General features: G+C 50.4%; 1 protein-coding gene across 1 annotated transcript in view; it reads right to left on the bottom strand.

Moving 5' to 3' along the window:
• Positions 1-5,397, bottom strand: part of LOC126544668 (lysosomal acid lipase/cholesteryl ester hydrolase-like) — a 17,783-nt gene extending 12,386 nt beyond the window's left edge. Inside the window, exons 1-2 of the mRNA XM_055061094.2 lie at positions 5,328-5,397; positions 3,113-3,265 (exon numbers count right to left, since the gene is read on the bottom strand). The gene's annotated coding sequence lies outside the window, so the exon portion shown is untranslated. The remainder of the gene's footprint in view (positions 1-3,112; positions 3,266-5,327) is intronic.
• Between the last annotated feature and the right edge of the window lie 267 nt (positions 5,398-5,664).

Below are 5,664 nucleotides of genomic sequence, written 5' to 3' on the forward strand. Positions count from 1 at the left end.
ATCCGTCCGTCCGTCTATCCGTCCGTCCGTCTATCCGTCCGTCCGTCTATCCGTCCGTCTATCCGTCTGTCCGTCTATCCGTCCGTCTATCCGTCCGTCCGTCTATCCGTCCGTCTATCCGTCCGTCCGTCTATCCATCCGTCCGTCTATCCGTCCGTCTATCCGTCCGTCTATCCGTCCGTTTGTCTATCCGTCCGTCCGTCTATCCGTCCATCCATCTATCCGTCCGTCCGTCTATACGTCCGTCCATCTATCCGTCCGTCCGTCCGTCTATCCGTCCGTCCGTCCGTCTATCCGTCCGTCCGTCTATCCGTCCGTCCGTCTATCCGTCCGTCCGTCTATCCGTCCGTCTATCCGTCCGTCCGTCCATCCGTCCGTCCGTGTATCCGTCCGTCTGTCTATCCATCTATCTATCCATCTATCCGACCGTCTATCCGTCCGTCCGTCTATCCATCTATCTATCCATCTATCTATCCGCCCGTCTATCCGTCCGTCTATCCGTCCGTTTGTCTATCCGTCCGTCCGTCTATCCGTCCATCCATCTATCCGTCCGTCCGTCTATACGTCCGTCCATCTATCCGTCCGTCCGTCCGTCTATCCGTCCGTCCGTCTATCTGTCCGTCTATCCGTCCGTCCGTCTATCCGTCCGTCTATCCGTCCGTCCGTCTATCCGTCCGTCCGTCTATCCGTCCGTCCGTCTATCCGTCCGTCCGTCTATCCGTCCGTCCGACCGTCTATCCGTCCGTCCGTCTATCCGTCCGTCCGTCTATGCGTCCGTCTATCCGTCCGTCTATCCCTCCGTCTGTCTATCCGTCCGTCCGTCTATCCGTCCGTCCGTCTATCCGTCCGTCCGTCCGTCCATCCGTCTATCCGTCCGTCTATCCGTCCGTCCGTCTATCCGTCCGTCCGTCTATCCGTCCGTCTATCCGTCCGTCCGTCTATCCGTCCGTCTATCCGTCCGTCTGTCTATCCGTCCGTCCGTCTATCCGTCCGTCCGTCCGTCCGTCTATCCGTCCGTCTGTCTATCCATCTATCTATCCATCTATCTATCCGTCCGTCTATCCGTCCGTCCGTCTATCCATCTATCCATCCATCTATCTATCCGCCCGTCTATCCGTCCGTCCGTCTATCCGTCCGTCTATCCGTCCGTCCGTCTATCCGTCCGTCTATCCGTCCGTCCGTCTATCCGTCCGTCCATCTATCCGTCCGTCCATCTATCCGTCCGTCTGTCCGTCCGTCCGTCTATCCGTCTATCCGTCTGTCCGTCCGTCCGTCTATCCGTCTATCCGTCTGTCCGTCCGTCCGTCCGTCCGTCCTTGGGCCACTAGCTATCTACTCGTCGTCGCGATGATATCTGTTCCATTGTTATCATTCCAGCTTCGTCATGCCGTCGACGTCACGCCTTCTTCTCCGACCCAGTGGCCGAAGTTGTCTAATAACCTGCACCACTAAGTATGTGCTCGTGAGGCCGTCGAAGTCGCATCATCGTCTTCGATAAAACCTTGTCATCCAACTCTCCTTATGCCATCGTCATGACGCCACTCTCGTCACCCAGTCGACATGCATGTAGTTGCAGTAATATCTTCGTCGTGACGCCTCCGGGATCTTCCCGTGGTCGTCACTCCAGCTTTGTCAGTCGACTTTCGTCACGCCGTCGCCCTGAATTTTTCTGCCCTGTCCCATTGTCCCAAGTTGTCCATTAGCTGGGGCGACTGTGCACATGACACTTAGGTTCCATTCAGGAGCGTTGCATCGTCGTCATTCCAGCTTTGTCATTCGACGCTTGCCATGCCGTCGTCGTCGCGCATCGTCGTGCAGTGTTCATGCCATCATCGTGCGGCCATTGTGATCACTTCATTGTAGTCATTTCAGCTTCGTCATGCTACTTCTTTGACCTCACAAGGCCTTCGTGATCGCTCCATTAGCGATCTTCGTCAAGCCATCGTCGTTATACGGTCTTCGCCAAGCAGCAGTGGTCTCGCCATTGTCATCATAGACTTGTCTTCTCCCTCTCCTCATACCATTGTCATGTCATCGTCGTCCTGCATTTTTGTCATACCATCGTGGTTCGGTCGTCGTCATCACGCAGTCATCATTATATAGTTATCGCCTTGCCGTCGCCATTACGCTGTCTTTTTAAGATGCTCAAAAATCTATAAACGTCATCTCACTGTCGCCATGTCAACGTCGTCATGCAGCCTTCACCGGTCTGTCGACGTCATTCCATCGTCGTCACTCAGCCGTTGTTATGCTGCCGTTATCATGCCATCATATTTAAACAGCCGCTGTCATGCATCCATTGTTATAAAGTCCCCGTTATGCTGCTGCGTCCGTGCCATCATTGTTGTTCCAGCTTAGTCATCGGGCTGTCGTCGTAGTGTTGTCATCAAGCCATCGTCGTCATCGCATTGTGCTCATGTAATCGTGACGCTGTTTTCGTTGCACCATCGTTAGTGTTTCGAAATTGTCATGTCATTGTCCTCATGCTATCGTCGTTATATCGCTTTTGTCGTTTTATTGACATCATTCCCTCGTTATCACTGTATCGTCGTCGTCTCCTGAGCCATCTTGTCAAGCGAGTGTCAGAAAAGTTGGCTGATTTCGAAGACAGTGCATGTCGCTCATGGCCGAACCAATCTCACATGAGCCACTACTGATTTTAATTAAACTTTACCGGAGCAATACGGTGTGACGCTATATTGAATAAATGCTAATAGCATTACTATCGGCAGTAGTTGTGACATGGGTTCTGCCGTAAATATAATTTTTTTCCTTGAACAACTTGAAGGAGCAGCGCAAGATGAAGTAAAAAGTCAGGAATCTTGGTCGTCTTGCGCTGCCCTTTCAAGTTGTTCAACCAGTACCAACTCGTCCAAATGTCGATTGTTCTACAGTGTGAATTCTTGTGCTTTAGGGTAAGCGGTAGATCTATATTCACACTTGATCTATGTTCCCGTTTATACGTTAGGTATATACACAAGACCGCCCTTGCCTGTCTCTATATCTGTCTGTGCCCGCGTCACCTTAGTGGTATGCTCCAGTAATATGTGCAGCTGCAGGTGTAAGTTTCCCATGATCGCACGGTCTCTCATGTGCCATTATTCATCCTTACCTTGTTGAATTGTTCCGGACTGGCAAATGCGGTTAACGTGAAGGAATTGGAACAGATGGGGTTAATGATTATGTTGCATGCCGCCGAAAGAAGCTCCCGCAGTCCTGTAGACGTACCCAGAAATCCTGCCTGGGTGAGCGGGTACAAAGTAGGCTGCAGGGAGACGTGGAGAAGTACTAAGAAAGCCGAAGTGTATACGAGTACGAGCTACGATTTCTTCTAAGACAAAAAAAAAACAAGAAAAAAGAAAGCCTAAGAGATCTTTAAGGCTAGAACAGGCACAAAGGAAATATACCCAGTCAAGAACATCATACGCCCACTAACAAGCAGCACTAGGACAGTCTGTATGAATAGGGTTTTAAAGCGAGAGCACTATTTGGCTCATTCAGCGACCCCGCCGTCATCAGAAACTCGTGGCCGAAAAACGGCCCCGAAATTACTGCATATTCATCTAACTAAATAAGAACAGTAGCCACGGTGAGGAGACGCGGCACGGATTGAAGTCTTGCTACGAAAGATCAACGGGGCTGATTTCAACCCAACACAGTGGCCCCGGCTTTGTGAGATAAGCCAGTAATTCTACGCTCATCACTATAATCTCATATGCTGCCGCTTGTATGCGGCTTCGTTAGTCTTTCGGTCTCCGAAGTGCCGCATGTTCGCAATGTGCTTATTTGCAACTTTCGTGCCCGACTTCAATCAAGTCGTCTTCAAACGCACATGCTTTTTGTCGACTCAGTCATAAATTCCATGGCGTTGTCTTTGTTTGGCCTGAATGTATGCGAGCAGCAACTTTTGAGTGTATCGAGGCACTTTACGAAGCGGTCACGGTCCGTAGGCAAATAGGTGGGCTGATGAAGCTCCATTCATTATAATAAGCAGTTATCGCTCTTTAGCGCCTTATTCATCCGCGTCGAACCGTTATGAACCGTGACCAAACATATTCGGGTGGCGGCACCACCACTGAGACCGTACCTCGAAAGCGATGTGCGATGCCGACAAAGAGTGCCGACTGCTGATATAGCTTCGCGCTTTGCGTTCTCTCCGCTTACTTAGCGTTGAGGAGAGACGCGCCGAGAACGCTGAGAGCGTCTTCGGAGAGCGTCTGCTAGATCAGCGCCGCATAGGGGGAGCCAACACCGGTGCAGGAGAAGGCAAGAGGAGGAGAGAGGAGATGACGCTGCATTCATTTCATTTAGGGGTTTTACTGCGGAGGTTACTGCGGAGCATGGCTGCGGAGCGAGCGCGGTGACATGGCGGCCACTCGCTCTGCCTTTCGCGTTGTAGGGGGCCCGTCGCCAGAGCCCATATGGCCGACGACGAATAAACGCAACGTGCTTCAGTGACCAGTCCGACGAGGACTACATCTCCCCGGAGTATGTGGTGGGGCTCACCTATGTACATGAATCGGACAAAGGAATGTAGGGCCAACACCATGGTGCGGCTCGTAATAGTACTATGACTTGGCAATGTGGTGTCATCGTGCCGAAAAGTGGTATCATCGAGAAAGAACGCGCAATTCAACCCGCGTGAAAGACTACTTTAATGGGAAATTCGCAACTATCACTCAGCGAAGAGATCGCAATATGGCCGGTTTGTCGCCCTGCGTTGTGGCGACCTCATAAAAAGCAACATTACACTAGGAAATATAACGCAGCAGCACTGAACTGAGTAATATTTCACCGCAACACTAACATCAGCGACCTAACCAAGCTACGCACTCAGCAACAGGTAATGCTCTCGCATTTACACATCGCAAGAATTGCTTAGGTGCCCCCATACTTTTTCATTCCTCTATGTTTTGAGCCTTTTCGGCAGGTATATGACGTATCTCTGCCGACTTTTCCTTGCTGAGGGCGCTTTTTAGCGGTGTTTTTAGCGTTCCAGAAGGGATTTTCTGCGCCACTGCGATTTTGGACCAGTAACCGGCAGCTAAGCAACGGGAAGCCGGCTAATCGCTGTAGCGGCGATAACCCTACGCAGCCCCTTATCCGCTTTGACTGCGCTTCCTATTTTGGCGTCATGAGATTGGAATAAAAAAAAATTCGAAAAACTTTACGTTTTCATGCGCCAGCAACACCAATGTTACATACCTGAGGTTCTTTAACGTGTAGCTAAATCCAAGTATATGTGTTCAAAGCTCTTTTTACACTTAAGTGAAGTAGAACTTTCTTTAACGGACAAGTAAAGTATATTAAAGGGTGCAGTGACTTACCACAAGTATCGGAATAATCGGCACTAGCCAACCAAGCGGAGGCTCAATGTGGGTGATATTGGCGACAGGAGCGTAGGCTACGAGAAGGTTGACCTGTAACAAGACATACGAGAAATATGCTGAGTTTCTTGAACAGAAGCTATTGGCCTTAAACACTCTGTTGATGGTATCACGATATACGCCTGTGAAAAACAAAACTTATAGCTTCGACGAATTTCGCTGCTGAGCCTGTAACTCACTAGAAAAGGTCCGGAGATAGCAGAGGACAGGAATGTTTTTTTCTAACAGACCTACACGTATAGGCAGAAATAAAATATTACAGCCAAGGTGCGTGCGT

Source organism: Dermacentor andersoni, chromosome 10 (assembly GCF_023375885.2).
Source record: "Dermacentor andersoni chromosome 10, qqDerAnde1_hic_scaffold, whole genome shotgun sequence".
In the NCBI taxonomy this organism is placed as follows: Eukaryota; Metazoa; Arthropoda; class Arachnida; order Ixodida; family Ixodidae; genus Dermacentor; species Dermacentor andersoni.